Here is a 20,575-nt window from a genome sequence, read left to right on the forward strand (position 1 = left end):
CAGGACGGGGAGGCAGGGGTGGCACGTACAATCACACTCACATATTTTCCCTCCAATATCCAGCCCCACCCCCACCCCAGTCCCACTCCGAACCTTTGGGGCAGGACAATTGGGGCTGTCTGGGGCAGCACTCATTCGCCCTAGGGGCAGGCTAAGATGCCGCTACCATCCTGTGTCCTAATAAATTTCCTTCTTATAGAAACAGAGAGGAAAACATATCCCTGGATGAGAGGCAGACATTTGTACTCCCTATGACTTCATTTTCTGGTATCCTGATCATTTAAAAACTTGAACAAGAACAGGATGTCTTCTCTTTACCCGCATACCTAATTATCAAGACTACTGAAACTGTTTATATCATTTTAGGGAAATAAGATAAGAAAACATCTTAAGAGGAAACATGACCTATCCTTTAAAAGATGGACATCATATGCGGGAAAACATTCTGAATGAGATCAATATAAACAGGGTTCACTGTATTTTAAATAGCAGGATTTAAGTAGGCTTTTATTCATAACGGGATGGACAGTCCTTTAAATTATGCTGAAGCATCAGGGGGATAAAAGGAGAGTGAGAAGTAAGCGATGGCCCGGAAAGCCTGTCTGTGGGTCCTATATGAAGCAAAATTAAAATGCATTTTTCCAGAAAACCAAACAAATTATAAGTAGGAACAATTAGGTGATGACAATTCTTCTAATAGAAAGTATATATATTTCTGTTTTCCTATTTATAATAGAGCTAGAAGGTGTCAGAGCCGTCCAGTTACATGTGGGCTGGTTTGAAGTTAGGCTTTAATTTAGGATAAAAATACTCAGAGAAGAAATGAGGGCAGGGACTTTGGTCTAGATAGATCTGTAACGCACCAGCTAGTTAGTTCCAGATTTTGACCGTGAAACCACAAGGGAATAAACAGCTCATCCTGAGAAATCTGGGGTTCTGAATTGTGAAGGCATTCTTCTCACCTCTAAAAATGCAAATATCATTTAAGGAGCAATCGTTACAAGTTATGTCATCAAAAGGCATGCTCAGAGACATGTTTATTTCTTAGGGAAAAAAATAGGGAGTTCTGCTCTAGTTTGGACTTCGGAGCCCAAGTTTACCAAGTAATGCTCAGCACCATCTTGCAGGGCTTCTGGTTAAAGGTGCCATTTTGATTTTAATGGGAAGATCAGTTAAATCTACAACCCAGGCAAGCTCCTACCTCCTCTCCTCCATCTATCCAGCGAACAAGCCCGTAGTAAGACCAGCATCCGGAAGTAGTCAACAGACGTGGGTATTTCTAATCTACCCATAGAAAACTCTTCAGTTAAACAAACAACAACAAGAACAAAAAAAAACAGGCTGGCTAGTCATCTATTTAAAACCGCGGCTGACATGATAAATGAAACAGAATAAATGTATACAGCGAGCGAGCCTCCTCGGGAACACGGGGGGACCGGAGTGCTTCTGCTGACAGCGACTTTCCCGTCAGTGGCCTGTCTCTCGTGGAGGCAGCTGTCAATCACGGGCCAGCCCGCGCTCCCGGGGGAGTTCATTGTGCCCGCAGACAGTTGTGGAATAACTGCTCCTAGGCGTCGGAGCAGCAGATGGAGTGTATCTGTCAATCATTGTCACTAATTATTAACTTCTGTCACTCAGAGCAAGGCAACATCTCGGCGCCTGATCCGCTGTGATTTGATCTGCTACGCCACCTCGGAGACAGACAGAGCAACCCTTCATTCCGGTCACACTCCCAGCACTTTGCTGGGTCAGCCGCGGTGACTCAGTGTTCGCGCCCCGCAACCGGCTGGCACTCGTGGATGCGCACGCGCACGCGCACTTGGGGGCTTCGGGAGGTGCTGCCACGGTGAGGGGCCTCCTCCAGCTCATTAATTACTGAGGCAGGACGGTTTTATCTTGGCCGCTGGCAGAACCGGGGCCAAAGTGTAAGAGAAGACCAATTTGGAGGGTTTTCTTCTCTTCACAGCACCCTGGGAGCAGCGATTATCAGCCAGGTTCACACTGATTATAGTCCTATGATCTTTTCTCAACCCTCTGATTTTGGAGCTGGAGATGTCAGACTGAATAATTAATTAAGGCATCTGTAGCAAGCTTTGCAAACGGGAGCTGCAACCTAAGGGGATATTTGCTACCTTGGGTTCAGAGAGCATCTTCGTGACAAGACTGGGAAGGAGGCTTCGAGATCTTCAAGGCCAACATGACTTGCCCAAGGTCACACAGCCCACTGCACTGGCACCCCCAAGGTGACCTCTCACCTGAGCATATATCTGGCGCTCAGACGTTCCTGGCTGCTGGGCCAGCTGCCCTCCACCAGTTTGGGAAGATGGGCAAGGCTCCCTTGGAGAGGCTGAATCAGCATGGTGGTCACCCACTCATGCTCTGGAGTCAGACCACTGGATGACCTTGGGTAAGTTGGATAAGTTGCTTTACCTCTCTGAGCCATGACTTCCTCATCTGCAAAACAAGGATAACTCTAGAACCTTCCTCAAAGGCAGGCTGCAAGTGTTAAAATGAGAAGATTCCAGCTTAAAGTACCCAGCACAGTGCCTGCCTGGCACATTAAGCTCTCAATAAATAATAGCAATGATTAGACCAGTGCGGGGGCTGGTCTAATCTCAAAAAGTAAAAATTGGATTTTAAGAACCATTGGGAAATGCTCATCAATTATTTTTTTTTTAAGTGCAAGTGACTAGATTGACATTAGCTCTAAGTCTAACGAACCTAGTTGTAGCTCCCATAACTAGGTCCTTAAGGGCCTGCTTTTGTGGACTGACAAGGCATGTGGTAAGCATACCAAGCGTTTATGTGTAAATAGTAATGCACACCTGGCTGGTTCTCTTCAAAATCAGTTGTCCGGGCTTCCCTGGTGGCGCAGTGGTTGAGAGTCTGCCTGCCAATGCAGGGGACGCGGGTTCGTGCCCCGGTCTGGGAAGATCCCACATGCCGTGGAGCCGCTGGGCCCGTGGGCCATGGCTGCTGGGCCTGCGCGTCTGGAGCCTGTGCTCCGTGACGGGAGAGGCCACAACAGTGAGAGGCCCGCGTACCGTCCTCTTAGGTAACTAAAGCACTCCCCCTTACTTGGTTGCCATTCCTATTTGCTTTTGCAAACCTTTCTCAATGGAAGCTGCTCTGGGGAGTTCTAGCCCAACCTTGATTAGAAACCAAACCAAATTCCAAACCCTCAAATCGCAAGGTCTGACTGCATTTGCAAAAGCACCCTACCGCTTCCAGCACCTGCTAGGATGCTCTAGGCCATCCAAGATGCAAAGCTGGTACCTCTCCCAACCTCCAGGGGTCCCACCAGACCCACTGTTCCAGTTACAATGGCTGTGTAACAAATTATCCTAAAACACACATTTATTACCCTTGTGGGTCCTGCCAGTCAGGAATTCAGACAGGGCACAGCAAGGATGGTTTGTCTCTGATCCCTGGGGCCCCACTAGATGCTGAACAAGTCGGGGCTCCTCAAGCATCTTTCTCTTTCTCCATGTAGCCTCTGCACATGATCTCTCCAGCACATGAGCTTGAAGGTAGTCAGATGGCTTACATGGCAGCCCAGGGCTCTCAAGGGGCATGGAGAGAACAGGGAGAGGAGGGGAGGGGAGGGGGAAGGGAGGCTACCTATCACCTTCTATGACATAACCTCCCAAGTCATGAAGCCTCACTTGCTCCACGCTCTCTTGGTCAAGGCAGTTACAAAGATCCACCCAGGTTCAAGGAGAGGACCAACCTCACGTCGTAAGACGAGTGAGAGTGGGATGCTTTTTAGTGGGGCCATCTTTGGAAATGACAATCTGCCACACCCTCCGTGAACACTCTCCTGGAGGCTGGAAGTCAGACTGACACCATCTCCAGGGAAGGAAGGCTCATGGCTCCAGCTGTGGGCGAGGGTGTGAAACCTGGGGCCTCAATCGAAGGTCATCCATAGACCCTCTGAAACTCTGAGTGGGAAGAAGTCTTGAGGGTGCTACCTTGACATCATGCTCAGCCCCTGCACACAGTGGGTTCAATCACAGCCAATGCCTTTGCCTGGCATTTACCCTGCCAGTTCCTTAGAATGAGTGATGTCTCCGATGCCTGGAATGTGCCATTCTCCTCCTGCCTCGGGGCCTTGGCACATCCTCTGCTGGGAACCCTCAGGTCACCTGGCAGAGTCACATGGGCAGGGTCCCACTTCACCCCAGCCTGTGGCTGCCAGCAGCCTTGCTCAAAAAGAGCCCAAGTTCATTTGTTCTTTCCTGCACGGGCTCTATATGGGCTCCTTCCTGCTCTCTGCCAATAAACAGTAAGCCTTCTATGCATGGTGAGGGATGTTAACTAGATTTACTACAGTGATCCAGTGATCATTTCACAATATATACAAATATCGGATCATTATGTTGTACACCTGAAACTAATATAATGTTTTATGTCAATTATACTTCATTAAAAAATTTTTTTAAAAAAAACAGTAAGCCTTGCTATCTAAGCAACATCAAATTCTGTGGGCTTTCCAGTTTTATGCCCCGAATATAATCAAGCCCTCCAGCCTGGGTAACCAGACCCAGGTCTCATGCAGACACTGTCCAAGAGAACTTTCTGTAATGATGGAAATGTTGTGCTCTATCCAGTTCAGTAGCCGTCAGCCACAGATGTCTACTGAGCACTTAAAATGTGACTAGTGCAGCTGAGGGACCAAATCTTCATTTTATTTTTGTTTCATGAATCTGAACTTACTTATATTTAAATAGCCACATGTGACTAGTTGTTACCGTATTGGACAGCACAGATTCCATTCCTGCCTCGGGGCAGGCCTAAATTCTAAGACAGAGAAGAGATTCAAGGCTCAAGGACAGCCCTACAGGAGACAGGCTCACCTCTATGCCTTTGAATCCCCTGAGTCCTGACTAGCTTGGAGCATCATTTAAAGAAAAGGAAAGGTCTTCCCTGGTGGCAGAGTGGTTAAGAATCCGCCTGCCAGTGCAGGGGACATGGTTTCAAGCCCTGGTCCAGGAAGATCCCACGTGCCGTGCGCCACAACTACTGAGCCTGTGCTCTAGAGCCCGCGTGCCACAACTACTGAGCCCGGGTGCTGCAACTACTGAAGCCCGCGTGCCCAGAGCCTGTGCTCTGCAACAAGAGGAACCACCACAATGAGAAGTCTGCGCACCTCAACAAAGAGTAGCTCCCGCTCGCCCCAACTAGAGAAAGCCCACGAGCAGCAACGAAGACCCGATGCAGCCAAAAATAAATAAATAAAAATAAATAAATTTATACAAAAAAAAAGAAGAGGAAAGAAGAAATTACAAAAGGTGATCTCGAAACCCTTCTTTACTGATTGCTCCATTCAATCCAGTCTTTTCTGAAAATTATATTCAGACTGCTTTTCTCGCTAAATATTAGAAGGCCGAGGAGCTGGAATTTAGCAGCAGAAAACCAACAGGCTTCTGCCTTGGGCATGCTCTCCATCATCCCGGCACCTGCCCAGAAAGCAGAAAACATCTCAGGCCAATTTTTTATCTTTTAATTCTGAAAGACCAGAATGCAGGTGGTGAAAGGGTATGCAGAGTGTGCTACCAAAGGTATCTGAGAACACCAGGACCTGCCATCAACCTAATCTGGGGCAGACAGCGGCTTCAAGCAGAACTAATGGCTCAGTTACAGACCTCAGTAGTGGGTGGGACTTTACTCTTTTCCTTACTCTGATAGCGGAGGTTTTTCCCCACTCTGCTATTGAGCGGAAGGAATTTTGTAACAATGTTAAATTATTTGCCATTTCTGAGAGGGGGGAAAAATCAATTTAAAAGGAATCAGGGGGGCTTCCCTGGTGGCGCAGTGGTTGGGAGTCCACCTGCCGATGCAGGGGACGCGGGTTCGTGCCCCGGCCCGGGGGGATCCTGCATGCCGTGGAGCGGCTGGGCCCGTGGGCCATGGCTGCTGAGCCTGCGCATCCAGAGCCTGTGCTCCGCAACGGGAGAGGCCGCAGCAGTGAGAGGCCCGCGTACCGCCAAAAAAAAAAAAAAAAAAAGGAATCAGGGAGAGGGTAAAAAGGAATTTCCTTATCATTGGTGCTGATCATTGAAGATGGGATTTTCGCCTGCAGAGCGACTGCAGAGAATAACAGTCCTAGGGCATTTGATAGAGAAAAAGTTCTCTCTCGGTGACGATTAATGTTGCCATCTCCCACCCCTTTCCTGCAAAAGGGGCTTGGAATTCTTCAGTTCAACCTCCAGCCTGGTGGGGCCCCCGCAATGTCCCACGTTGTGGTGCTCGGCAAAGGAGATTTTATGTGGAACCAGGTGCCGTGCTCACCACGGACAAATGCATACCGCTTACGAAATACAAATGCATTTTGTGCTCCCTGCAGACCTTTCTGGGGAAAGCCTGGCTGCCCTTCCTTGCGATAGGTCTCTTTCTAGAAAATGGGGAAATGAACTCCCGGACACCAAGCCTCCTTCTCCGCATCCCCACCCAGTATTTAGCCAGGAGCCTCCTGCACCGCAAACAGGTCTCCATCTCTGCTCTTATATCCTCTGACAACTCGAATTGCTAACAATATTTCCGTTTGGAGAAACTTTTATAAAATATTACAATCAATTCAATTTCATTAACATACTTGAACCTCTAAGTTCACCACAGTGGAAAACACAATACTTCTCTATTACATCAAATGTCTGGTCAGATATATATCACAGGAAACTGAAACCAGAGGCACTGGGGGACCCTGTACATCCCAACTTAGCAAAAGGAATTATCTGACAGTTGGAAATGAAAAACTACTAATAAACATTGCGGTTTATTGAAAAGTTTAAACAATAAGATTAAGGAAACTTCTGCAATATTAAGAAATGTATATTATCCTACTTTACCTTGCTTGGGGAATTCCTCAAGGATTTATTATTCTGTTACACCACCAAAAAGCCTGTGTTATGTTAAGGGATTCTGCCTTCTTCCCTGCATTCCGCATGAATCTAAAATTAAGAGGCAATCTTTCTTCAGCACGTTGTACTTCCCTAAATTAGGTTTGGTTTCCAGTGCAGAATTTGGAAGTCGGTGTTTTTCCTCCAGGTACCATTGGCCCCTAATAATAAATGCTCTAGAGAAAAGAGTCCCCTTTTCTCTGTGTTTTTGTTGTTCACACTGAAATGTATGCCCGTGAAGCTGGTGAGAATGCTGGGATGGGAAGCTGACCTCCAGGGCTCAGGGCCCAGGGTACAGAGCGGTGGGGAGGAACCCGGGGCTGCTGCAGGAAGCGGTCGGGCCTTTGACCAGCCAGGAACAAAGAGGTCCTTGGGTGTTTCAGGCTTCTAGAAAGCAGCCTCCAAAATCCTCAGAGATCATAGGTTGAGCGGCCTGACCCATAGCAGGTCCCGCTTCCTAGACTACCTTGTTCCCTGCTTTCCCAGCTCATCTCTCAGTGGGTCTCCATTTGACCCCCAGCAGCAGACCAGTTCTCCCTCCAGGTGTGAGGATTCTGTCAGGATCTAAAGCTCCAGATGGGAAAAGAACTGAGCCCTTGACCAGCCAGCCAACAGACTCTCAAGGTTCAGATGCCTCCACTATAAATAGGGGGTATTAATAATGTCCGCCAGATGTAACCCCTGCCTGGGGGACCTACAGAGGGGCTTTTCAAACCTTCCCAGGATGTGGGTTGAGTCCCCAGACTCACACACCTATGGTCTGGATTCTGCTCCTCCACAGCGTCTCTGTTCTGTCCCACATCACCCCAGGTGCAAAGCTCAGCCCCTTGACTAGTGTCCACTAGAAATCCATTCACTCCCTGCATTTAGTGAGTTTCAGTAGAATCTATGAGGAAGGGAGTGGCAAGGGGAGTGGGGAGAGAGGAGAGAGAGGGGCCTCATCAGACAGTACAAAGCATGCCACCTCCCCACGCCACCCGCATCCTGCACTGCCAGTTCACTGATAATCCCACGGCTTATAAGTAGCAATGATCATTCCACCACCTGAATGACACTCCCTCTAGCAGGCACTCTTGTCTCTGAACTGTCTGTGCAACGGGGTGGGGGATAAGGCACCCAGAGTCATTCACACCCTTAGCCTCCTGGGAGGACCAGCTGCAGGGCTTGGGGCAGACGGATACAGCCTTTGGCTAGGATTTGAAGGTTTCACTGCTCCACATTGCTAATTAGCACCTGCAGAAGCTGAATCTATAATCCTGGTGCGGATCATGCCAGCCCAGTCTAAACAACAGGGTATTTAGATCCAGCTGGAGAGGATCCATGTGGAAGACCAGGATAAGGAGATGTGCATTATTGTCTCAAGTATGCCTCACTCCTCAGGTAGCCTCTAGAAATCTGTGTGCCTCTGAACCTCAGTTTACCCCAACGGCAAATGGGCATCATTCTGTATCCATACTGGCAATGAGTGGTTCTTCACCGGTTTGGCGTCTTTTATCATCTGAAACTCCAAACCAAAACTACTTTCCAGTTCCAGAATCACTTTATCTCACCAACCTGCTGCTGCAGCCGTTTAGTCCTTACCCTTCCCCTTACAACTGAATTAGGTAAAGACCTCTCTGTCTCTTGAATGCCCCCCTCAGTTTGAGGTGTGAGGGCAGAGCTTGGCTCACGCAGGTTAGCTCCTTTAGGACTTGCTTTCATCCACTCTGTTCATGTTAAAAATGTCCCCAGATGCATTTTAATCTCCATCTGCCATTATAGGGAAATTATCCCCCAATTTTTTTCATTATTACATCTTGTAGTTCTAGAACGTAATGTTTAACCATCAAACTCAAGACAGGTTTGTCCTTCAAAATTCCAAATCTCTCCTCTCTTGGAAATTTCTGCATATGAATTGTTAGCTGAACACCCAAAAATCTAATGGTTTGCACTGGTATTCAACTGTATTTTTTTTTCAGCACAATAGAATTAACACTCAAATCTGACTTTCCTCGGGACCACAGGAAGTGACCAGGCAGCTGCATTTCTTATCCAAGGAAGGTCATTTTGCCAAATTGGACATCCCAATGTTGCCCTGATATTCCCACAAAATTTGGGAAAAGTTGCCAGTGAAGCCAAATATAACAGAAAACACTCAAACACACTACAGTACCCACTCATTGTGACATTTGGACCTGGTCTAGCCACAGCTTCCACATAATCTAAACCCTCTAATGCAGAAACCTCTAAACCCAAGCACACCCTCCCTGTGCTGTGTGGAAAAGATGGGGGTGAGCTGCAAAGACATGCAGGTGCTAAAAACAATAGAGTTCATCTTCCTGAACATTAGAATCCTCCTCCTTTTTTCACAAAACCTCTGGGTGAAAAGAAAGAGCATTTTCTCCCCATTATCCCATTGCTCTTCACAGCCTCCTGTGAGGTCAGTATTATTGTCCCCATTTCATAGATGGGGAAACTGAGGCTCTGAAAAGCAGTAACTTGCCAGAAATCACACAATGAGGGAGTTGCAGAGGTGGGAACTTGTACTCAGGTGTATCCAGATTTAAAGCTCTTCTCAATGGTTATTCGTAGTCCAATCCACCCCCACCCACTCCCCATACCCACAACCATCATCCAGTGCCTGAATCCCTTCGGTGGCTTCCACATCTAGTGACCATCCTGCCTCTGCTTGAACACCTGCAGAGATAGGGGGCTCACGCCTTTCTGAAGCAGCCTCCGTCCCCCATCAGCACCCTTACTCTTTCTTGCCTCTCCACTGCGGAGAGCCAGGAAGACTTCCACTCCCACTGAGGTAGGATGATAAGAGGGAAGCCTTAGAGCTAGCTTCTAAAACATTAAAATTAGAAACAGTCTTTCAAAACAAAGGGAAACAGACAATACAGCAACAGCCAGGAACCTAGCCTGCTCCAAAGAACTTGTCAATTTCCCTTTTCTGAGGAAAACAGGAGTAAGTGAAGAGAGTAGGTGATGGAGAAGACATCACTCCTGGCACCCAATCTCCATGGGTCTGAGTGAGGCCAGCTGGCCCCATCTGGGAGATAGCTCCTATCATCCACCCAAGTGAATGTCCAGGGAAATGTGGATTGGCTTTTCTCACATCCCTACACTGTGTCTAGGGGGACAAAAAACACTGCCGCAAATTTTGTGGATCAGCAGAGAAATGCAACAGTTTGATGGATTCAACTCAACTAAGGGGCTGGAACCAGCTTTGCCGTAACGTCTCTCACATGCTTATGGTGTACCAGGGTCTCTGCTAGTATCTTTACCTGTCACTGCATCTCTTAACCACCCTGGGAGTCAGATACCATTATTGTCCTTGTTTTATAGACAAGGATTTGAAAGCCTTCTTTATCTCTGTGCTCTGACCCAGTCATTTGCAACTGAGCCTCAGTTGTCCCATGCCGCTAGCAAGTGGCAGAGCTGGAATCTGACCCCACTGGGTTTCAGAGCCTATGCTCTTAATCACTAGCTACACTGCCTCAGTATATTGCAGCTACAGTGATGGTGCTTACACAACAGGCAGTAAGTGTCTCCCAGTAATTTTTATGAGGCCAAAATCAACCAATCAACAAGCTGAAAACATCATACAGAAACCACAAGTCCAAAATCACTGGGTGAGGGCAGAGGTTGCTAAAAAGCTTCAGAATCTATTTTCACAGTTTGTATAATATCAAAACCAAAACCTTACAAAGAAAGAACCCAAAATGAAAATGTCTTATTTATGCATAGTGAATAGTAATCTATATAGATTATTAGCAACCAGAACCCTACCACGTATTAAAAGACTAACATACCAGGACAAAATGGAGTTCACCCCAGGAATGCAAGGCTGGTTCGATTTTAGAAAATCTATTACTATAATTCACTATAATTAACAAATTAAAGAATAGGGACTATATGATCATTTTACAGGTGCTGAAAAAGATTTTATAAATTTCATCATTCATTACAGATTTTAAAAACAGAAAAACTCAATAAAATAGGAATAGGTAGATACTTCATTAACATGATTTATACATCTTAAGCATCAAAACAAAATTTAGGCAACACTGAGTGTTGGCAAGGATACAGAGCAACCAGAACTCTCATACGTTGTTGGTGGACATGTAAAACTCTTTGAGAAAGGTCTGGTACTTTTTTATAAAATTAAATACAACCCAGCCATTCTCCTACGTATTTTCCCTAGAGTAATTAATGAAAGAAAAAGTCCCCAAAAAGACTTTTACATAAATGTTCATAACACCTTTATTCATATTAGCCTAAAACTGTAAAGGATCTAAGTATTCATCAACAGGATAATAGTTAAGCAAACTGTAATATATTCAGATAATGAATGTCTTTCTTAGTCTGCTCAGGCTGCTATAACAAAATACCATAGACTGGGTGGTTTAAACAATCAAAAAGTCTATTTTCTCACAGTACTGGAGGCTGGAACATCCAAGATGAAGGTGCCAGCATGGTCTAGTTCTGGTGAAGTTGCTCTCGTTGGGTTGCAGATGGCTGCCTTTACACTGTGCCTGCACATGGAGGAGAGAGACAGAGAAAGAGAGGGAGAGAGAGAGAGGGCTCTCCAGTGTCTCTTCTTATAAGGGCACTAATCCCATTAGACCAGGGCTCCACCCTAACGGCCTCATCTAACCCTGTCTCCCAAAGGCCCCATCTCCAAATACCATCACATTGGGGGTTCAGGCTTCAACATATGAATTTTGGGAGGAGCACAACATTTAGTTCATAACAATGAAGTAAGACTCAGCAATAAGAAGGATTGCTGATACCTGTAGCAAACGTAGATGAATCTCAAAAACATTATGCTTTGTGAAAGAAAACTTACACAAGATATGATTTCTTTTATATGAAATTCTAGAATAGGTCAAACTAATCTATGGTAGGAATAAATCACAACTGTGGTTGCCTGAGGTAGAGGGATGGGAACTGAGCTAAGAATGAATACAATAGAACTTTCTGGAATTATGGTAATATCCTATATCTTGATAGGATTTGGGGTTATGCAAGTGTACGAATTCATCTAACCTCATGGAATGGTATAATTAGGGCCTGTGCATTGAATTGTATTAAATTTTACCCCTCTAAAAAAAGGAACCATATCAAATATTGAACTCTGGTTAATGAGATGTACGCTGACATTTTTAGAAGTAAAGTGTACTGATGTCTTCAACTCACTTTGAAATGCATCCAAAAAAATCAGACAGATTGATGAATGGATGAAGGGAAGGGTAGATGGATAGCTATGTAATAAAACAAGTATAATAAAATGTTAATTGTAGCAACTAGGTTCTGGGTATGTGAGTGTTCGCTATATACAATTCTTTCCACTTTTCTGTATGTTTGAAATTTTTCATAATAAAATGTTAGAGGAAAAAGCCAGCTTCATACTTAACAGTAAAATACTAGAAGCATTTCCATTAAAGTCAGAAATAAGTCAGGGATACCTACTCTCATCAATATTAACTTAATTTCTTTCTGAAAGTACCAGCAAGGTTGCAAACTCAAATGCCTTTAGGGGCCATGCAGGTAATGTAAAAAGGTAAAGAGAGTTAGGTTTAAAAGAATAGGGACTGGCTAAATTCTGGAGTCATGACCCACCTTAGAGCAGCAGCACATGCATTCCAGTGCATTTTCTCCTGCAGGAATACCAGCCCAGTGTGGTCTAATCACCTAAAATTTCATGTGAGGCTAGAATTCCAGCTTTGGTATATGTGCGAAACTCATTTTTTTTTAAGATGATTTCATTGTTTTGCAAATACAGAAAATACACCTTGCCCTAGAGCACTTAGTTATTTATCAACCTCCAGACCAGCAACAAATAAGAAAAATGTAAAAAGGAAAGCTCATTTATATGTGGAATCTAAAAAACAATACAAACGAACACATAAGCAAAACAGAAATAGACTCACAGATACAGAAATCAAACTAGTGGTTACTGAAAGGGAGAGAGGGACAAAATAGGTGTATGGGATTAAAAGATACAAACTACTAAAAAAAAAAAAAAGATACAAACTACTATGTATAAAATAGATAAGCAATAAGGACATATTGTATAGCACAGGGAATTATAGCCATTATCCCGTAAAAACTTTTAATGGAGTATAGTCTGTAAAAATACTGAATCACTGTGCTGTACATCTGAAGCTAATATAATATTGTAAATCAACTGTACCCCAATAAAAAAATTAAAAATTAAAAATTTTAAAGGAAAGGTAAATCCAAGATATAAACTGAAAATCTATTAGGAAATCTAGGAGTTTCAGTAAGAGGACTGATTACAGATTTAATATATAAACATTGATAGCTTTCTTATATATAAATCACAAGCCATTAGAAAATATACAGGAAGGAAAAAACTCTCCTTTATGATAGCAACAACAAAAGAAAGAGACCTAGCAAGAAATGCACAGGATCTAAGAGAGTAAAGCTTTAAAACGCTGCTGAAGGTGTATCAGGCAGTATAAGCTAAATGATGTTGCAGAAACAACCGGCACCAAAATCTCAGTGGCTTAATGCAATACAAGCCTATTTTTCTCACCTGAATTCAGTCGTGTATCTGGGCAAGTGTTCGAAGCAGCTGCCCTCCTGTGTGGTTCGGCAATAGGCTTACTTTGATCCTGCAATACCTCATGCTTCCATGATCACCAAAGCAAAAGAAAAAGAGAGAGTCACACATGTGTTTGTCATTGTCTCAGCCCTAAAGTGTCACATGTCACCTTTACTCATATTTCACTGGCCAGAAACAGTTAGTTGCCCTGCCATGTCTGAGAAGCTGCAAAATGTAGAACAAATTAATACTTGTTGAGCATTTTCTGCCCCAGAGTAAATGAAAGTCATATTATGATCTTGATGTAAAAGACTAAAAAGATATCAATTCTCCCTAAATTATGTCATAAATGTAATATAATCCCAAAGTACCAAAAGAGTATTTCTTGGAACAAGACAAGAAAATCTTAAGTTTATATGTAAAAATAAACACATATGTATAACCAGAAAAATTCTGGGGAAAAAAAGAGTAATGGCATGGTGGCTGATCTTACTAACACATTAAAACAAATTACAAAGCATCAGTAATTAAAACAATTTGGTACTGAAATATGAATAGACCAATCAATGGAGAGAATAAAAGGTCTAGAAATAGACATAAACATATATTGGGATTTGGTATATAAAGATGACATTTAAAAACAATGAGGAAATGTTTGATTATTTAATAAATAGTATTGGAACAACTGGCTAGCCATATGGGGAAGAAAAGCTAAATTCTTACCTCACTTCTTATACTAAAACATATTCTGGGTAGATGAAAGATTTAAACACTAAAAAATAAAATTATAAAAATATGAAAGAAAACATGAAAAATATTTTTGAAAATGTGAAAAATATTTTTAAGATCTTTCTAAGTAAGATACATATCCAATGAATTATTTTAAAATTAACAAATTTAACTACACCAAAATGTGAAAATTTCTGCCAGACAAAACAAAAACCAAATCAAGACAATGGCAAACTGGGAAAAAGATAATTTCCATAATATTATGTAAGAACTCTCAGAAACCAAGAAGAACAAGTCCAACAACCCAATAGAAAAAAAGACCAAAAAAAGAACACAAATGACTTTTAAACATTTAAAAAGATGTTCATCCTCAGTCATTAAAACAATGAATTATTATTTTTTATCTAGCAGATTGGCAAAGATTAAAAATGTAATAGTACCTAGTGTAAGCGAAGATATGAAGATACCAGCATGCTCATGAACTATCAATAGGGTTATAAACGGGCACAACTGCTTTAAAGGGTAAGTTGGCAATAAGTTTCAAATTTTCAATCTACCTGATCTTTGAGCCAGCAATTTTACCTCTAAAATTACCGATATACTCACACACATGTACAAAGAGTATGTTTGCTGCAGCTTTTTTATGTGATCACAAAAAAAAAAAAACCCTAAAACATCTAAACATTCATCAATAGGATAGCTAAACACATAAAAAATATAGTGAATGTTGTATAAAGAGACCTTGGAAAGAGACACTAATAAAAGTAGATGCCCAAGGTGGGAGGGGAACACCCACAAGAGAGACAGGGATAGGAGTAAGACTTCTTAATGTATTCCTGTTTCTATGATTCTGATTTTTGAATCTTTTGAATGTATTACCTATTCCAAAAACAAAATTGAATTGAAAAACAACAACAACGAGAAAAAGAATGAGATCGATCTGTATATGCCAATACAAAATGATCTCCAAATACATTAGTGGGAAAAGAAGCAAGGTTCAGAAGTCTGTCGAGTATGCTACCATTTATGTGGCAAAGTATATGCACTGAAAATGTCTAGAAAGATACATAAGAAACTGCTAACAGCAGTTTCCTCTGATAAGAAAACTAGAAATCTGGAGTGGAAGAATTACCTTTCATTTCATACCCACTAATACTTGTTTTTTAACAGGTAAATACAATACTATTTCAATTATTCGATCCCCACAGCAACATCACTGGGCTAGAATCACCACGATGAAATCAGCTGAATCTCACAGAAACAGATGTAGCGCTTGTGTGTGGGATTAAAAAAAACTAGCAGGGAAGGGAAAGGGTCCCCCCTACCAATATTCAGTGACCTAAAGGATACATCTGGAGGGGCACTGAGCTTTGGGAGAAGAGCAAGACTTCAGAGTCAAGTCCACCGGTGCTTGAATCATGACTTTGTCACTTACTAGCTGTGTGACCTCATGCAAGTTCCTTCACCTCTCTGTGCCTGTTTCTTTATTCCTTAAAAAAGGAATTGTTACACTTGTCTTCTGTTATGATGATTAAATGACACAATACAGGTAAGGTGCTTAAAGCCCTGTCATGTAGCAAGCATTTAATTAGTAGTAGCAGGAGAAAGGTTAAATTATCGTACCCTGGTGCTCTGGAATATTATTATATGGCTTTTGAAAAGAATTACATAGGGCTACGCCTGATAACGTGGAAAGATCTCCAGGCACATTCTTACGCGAGGAAAGCAGTGAGAGACCAGAATGTATAACAGGACTGCAACTTGCGGGGGGGGCGGGGGGGGGTACCTATACTGTTTATGTTTCGATTTTGAATTTTTTTTTAATTCAAATTGCTACGAGTATTCAAAAATCTGGAAGGCTCCATACCAATCCGTAATCGGTGGTTATCTCTGGAGAGGAAGTTTGGGGAAGGAAGATTTGGCGGGACTTTCGCTTTTTACTTTATGTATCGCTATATTGTTTGAGCTTTTCACGACTAGCGTTGATCACTTTTTTGATTTTAAAAGAAGTCTTTTTCATTAGAAAATTAATGGGAATTAGGAAACTGGCGCACGCTTCCTCAGCAGCCGGGCCAGGGAAGTGGCGTGGCAAGGCACCCACTCCCAGCTCTCCGCCCCGACCTCCCTAGCCTCCCACCCCAGCGGCCCGGGCCAGCCCGCTCTAGCAGTGGAGGGCCGCGGGGTGCACACGGGGGCACGGGCGCCGCAGGGACGGAGAGGGGGGAATGGATCGAGGGGGGAGGGGCCAACGGGGGTATCGGGGGTGGCGGGGGCGCAGGGCGCCGGCGCCCTGGGCGCGCGGGGGTCGGGGGGACACGGAGCCACGGGGGCCACGGGGGACGCGGGGCCCGGGAGCGCGCAGCCCGGGCAGGCCAGACACACGCTGAGCCCGGGGGCCTCGCTGCCGTGCCATCAGCGCCGCCATCAGCTGCGCCGCGTGCGGCCCCGCGTCCCCCGCTGCTCGCGGCCGCGGGCCCCCGGCAGCAATAATGAGGCAGAGCGCCGTGACCGCGGCCCTGGGCTGCGCCGCCGCCAGCCGCGCGGGCCCCGTATTAGCATTTTCGAGGCCTTCCTGTTTGTTCTTTTGTGCTCATTTTCCATCCCGAATGCTCGACACATCCCGGGCCGTGTCCTTAGCAGCGGGGCCACCGAGGCAGAACGCGGCTGCCCAGGTTTTGGGAAGCCAAGCCGGCCGCGGGCCCGGCAGTCTCCGGAGCACCCGTGCCTCCTGCCCTGCCCGGCCAGACCACCTGGGGGAGGCCCGCCAGGGAAGGAGAGGCTGGGAAGGGAACCGGGAAGGGGCGCAGGCTTTGCCCCAGAATATGCCCTGAGCTGGGTCTTCTCCCTGGAAATCTCCCTGCCATCGTCTCTGCAACTCCGGCCGGGGTGCACAGGCTCCGGAGCCCGACTGGAGTGGGCTTGGGTCCTGACTCTGCCATGGAATGATATGGAGCCCTGGTCTACAATCTCATCTCTGTGTGCCTCGATTTCCCCACCTTTAAAAATGAAGCTGGGTACCTATCTCATCGGAGTAAATGCTTGTAAAGCACTTATCTTCGTGCTTGACACGTTATCTAATTTATTCTTCAACAATCCTGAGAGGTGGGTATTAATACTGTCAAAGTAAATGGGGCTCAGAGGGGTGAAGTGGCAGAGGTCTTGACAGCTAGGGAGCTACCGCACTGCTGGAGGAAGCAGCCAAGAGCAGAAGTAGTTGTCTCTGAGGTAGACCGAGGCGTGCACTTTGCCACTAAAGTTTTCTGGCCTAGGAAGCAGATCAGGAACAAATGAGTTCAAAGGAGGAGGCTGGAGAAGAAGGCTGTGCTTGGGGTGGCATTTTTTAAGAAGGGGCTAAGAAGCCCTGTGGTTCAGATGTAAATGTGCATGCACCTGCTGCCCCAGCATCAGTCAAAAAGCACTGCTGCCTCTTTCCACCATTCATGCACCAAGTATATGCTGAGCACCCGCAATTAGCCTGGGGAAAGGGATTGGGAGTTGGGGGGGTGCAAAACCTACTACAAAGCTACAGTAATCAAGACAGCATGGCACTGGCATAAGGCTAGACATAGATCAATGGAATAGAATGAGAGTTCAGAAACACATCTTTACATTTATGGTCCATTGATTTTTGACAAAAGTGTCAAGATAATTCAATGGGGAAAGACTAGTCCTTTCAACAAATGGTGCTGGTACAACTGGATAGCCACATCATCATACACAAAAATGAACTGAAAATAGATCATAGGCCTAAATGTAAGAGCTGAAACTATAGTATTCTTAGAAGAAAAATTGGAGTAAATCTTTGTAGCCTCATGTTAAGCCATGGTTTCTTAGATATGACACCAAAAGTGTGTGTGCATGCACACACAAAGAAAAATTGAGCTACATCAAAATTTAAAACATTTGACCTAAAAAAATAAAAAGAAAAGACGATCCCCAAAACAGGAGAAAATATTTGCAAATCATATATCTAGTAAGGGACTTATATCTAGAATATATAAAGAACTCTTACAACTCAATAATAAAAAGACACATACCTGATATTTTTTAATGGGGAAAGATTTGACTAGACATTTCTCCAAAAGAGATATACAAATGGCAAATAAGCACATGAAAAGACGCTCGGCATCATTCGTTAGGGACATGCAAATCAAAAATACAATAAGCGACCACCTCACACCCACTAGAATGGTTATAGCCAAAAAGGCAGGATGTGGAGAAATTGGAGCCCTCATACACTACTGGTGGGAATGCAAAATGGTGCAGGGATTGGAAAAGAGTTCAACATAGAATGACTCAGCAATTCTACTCCTAGGTATATACCCAAGAGAACTGAAAACATATGTCCACACAAAAACTTGTATATGAATGTTCACAGCAGCATTATTCGTAATAGCTAAAATGTATTAAAACCCAAATGTTCATCAACTGATGAACGGAAAAATAAAATGTGGGTTATCAGTACAATGAAATATTCAGCCAGCACTGTCCCTAGGTGTAGGAAGTGCTCTGTATCTGTATTGAACGAGTGAACAAATGGAAGGTGAAAGAATGACTTCAGCTGAAAGCCGTCCGTCTACATTCCCCTGGGTCCCTGGAAAACATCTCTAGGCACAAGCAAAGCCCTACACTGAAGCATCATAGTCACCGTAGAAGGAACCCCGGTTCCCCCACCTCCTGGCTGCGTGAGCTTGTGCTGCCCTCTTAGAGCACGCTTACTCACCTGTCACAGGGTCGTCAGTGCCTGCCCACTTCCCTCCCAGGGCTGTGCAACTCAGATGAAGTGTGACAGGTGTTAAGTGCAATCTTCAAACTTCAAAAATCCAAAAATCAGGCTCTTGACACCCAACATCAGCCTTTGGGCTCTCTTTGGTTTCTCTGTTGTTCTAGATCAGGGGCAGGATCTTCAGCCCGAGAGCCAGTGCTGACTGCCCCAAATGGGCTGCCACTCAGGAGAAAACATCTTGCTGAGCCATCCTGGGAACACCCACAACCATCCTAACATTGAACTAATGCTTCCAAATGCCAGGCACCCTCCTCCCTTCGAGACGATATTTCACTTAATCTGCAAGAGAGTCCTACTGCACTCCTCTGTTGGCACTGAGAAAGCTAGAGCACAAAGAGGTGGGTTCAACCTGCGACTGTCTGACTCCAGAGGCTGTGTTCCTAACCTCCCTCACACATACTACCTCCAGTTGTTTTTTAAAAGTCTGGAAATGTACTCATGATGGGAGAAGCAAATTCAGCAGCTTCTAGCAGGAGTCTGGGGAGAGGGTCACTCAGCACTGACCCACAGAGCACTGGCCCACAGAGAACCAGTAGGGGCTGAGTCACCACAGCCCTTATGTGTGCGATACTGGTCCTCACGTCTCGACTGCCCTGTGGTTCTGGGGCTCAGAATACAAGACCAAATGCCCAGGTAGTCCAAAGCATGTCATACTTCTGCTCAAACATCTTCAAGGCTTTCCCATCACCCCCGCAACCAGACCCCTCGGCCTTTTCCAATCTGCTGTGGAACAAGAACTGGTCTGGAGTCTGGCGATATGAGCTTTGTTTTCTTCCTGGGATCCTGGCTTCCTCCTCTGTGAAATGAGCATCCGCATCCCTCGGCCCTTCCAGCTCAAACGGCTTGACTCCATGTGTATCTCAGCAGCCTCATCTCCCAGAAAGTCCCTTTGCATTTTAACCAAAGCACTTCCCTTGCCCTGGAATCCTCATGCCTTCTCTCCCCTGGGTCTTTGTCTGTGATGACCCTTCCTGTAAAATCTTCTTCCTTCCCATCTCTGCCCACCCAAACCCTCCTTGTACTCCTAGCTCCAGCCCTAACGTCTCTTCCCCCAAGAAGCCTGCTCCAATCCCCAGGGGAAGCATCCCCTCTGAACTCTCCCAGCACAATGTCTGTGGCTCTCCCTTCTTTTTATGGAGTTTTATGCCATCGCGAGAGGTACACTATTGTTTGGGTCAAGGATGCAGGTTTCGGGACTTCCCTGGCAGTCAGTGGTTAGGACTCCGTGCTTCCGCTGCAGGGGGCCCTGGTTCAGTCCCTGGTGGAGGAACTAAGATCCCAAAAGCTGTGTGGGGCAGCCAAGAAAAAAAAAAAAAAGATGCAGGTCTTGAGTCTAACAGACCTAGGTTCAAATGCCAGTTCCCCAGAGTGTTATAATCTTGGGCAAGTGACTTGATGGTGCTGAATTTTACTTTCCTCGCAAGTAAAATAGCAATAACGCAGCATCTCCCTCAGAGGGTCATGGTGAGGGTTAAATAAAGTGATGCACGTACGAGCTCAATAAATAGCTGGTATTGCTATTGTCTTGTCTTTCTCTTGATGCAAGCTCCTTGAGGGCAGACATAGCATCTTTCTCTTCTCCTTAGAGCTCAGCACAGGGTCCTTCCT

General features: G+C 44.9%; 1 long non-coding RNA gene across 1 annotated transcript; it reads right to left on the bottom strand.

The window, feature by feature from the left end:
* Positions 1-10,948: 10,948 nt before the first annotated feature.
* LOC137210306 (uncharacterized) lies at positions 10,949-19,171 on the bottom strand. The gene is made up of 3 exons (XR_010936449.1): positions 18,905-19,171; positions 13,444-13,537; positions 10,949-11,416 (listed from the first exon to the last, which is right to left on the bottom strand). It is a non-coding gene; the product is annotated as an uncharacterized lncRNA (long non-coding RNA).
* Between the last annotated feature and the right edge of the window lie 1,404 nt (positions 19,172-20,575).

The sequence above is a fragment of the Pseudorca crassidens genome, chromosome 2 (genome assembly GCF_039906515.1).
Source record: "Pseudorca crassidens isolate mPseCra1 chromosome 2, mPseCra1.hap1, whole genome shotgun sequence".
Lineage (NCBI taxonomy): Eukaryota > Metazoa > Chordata > Mammalia > Artiodactyla > Delphinidae > Pseudorca > Pseudorca crassidens.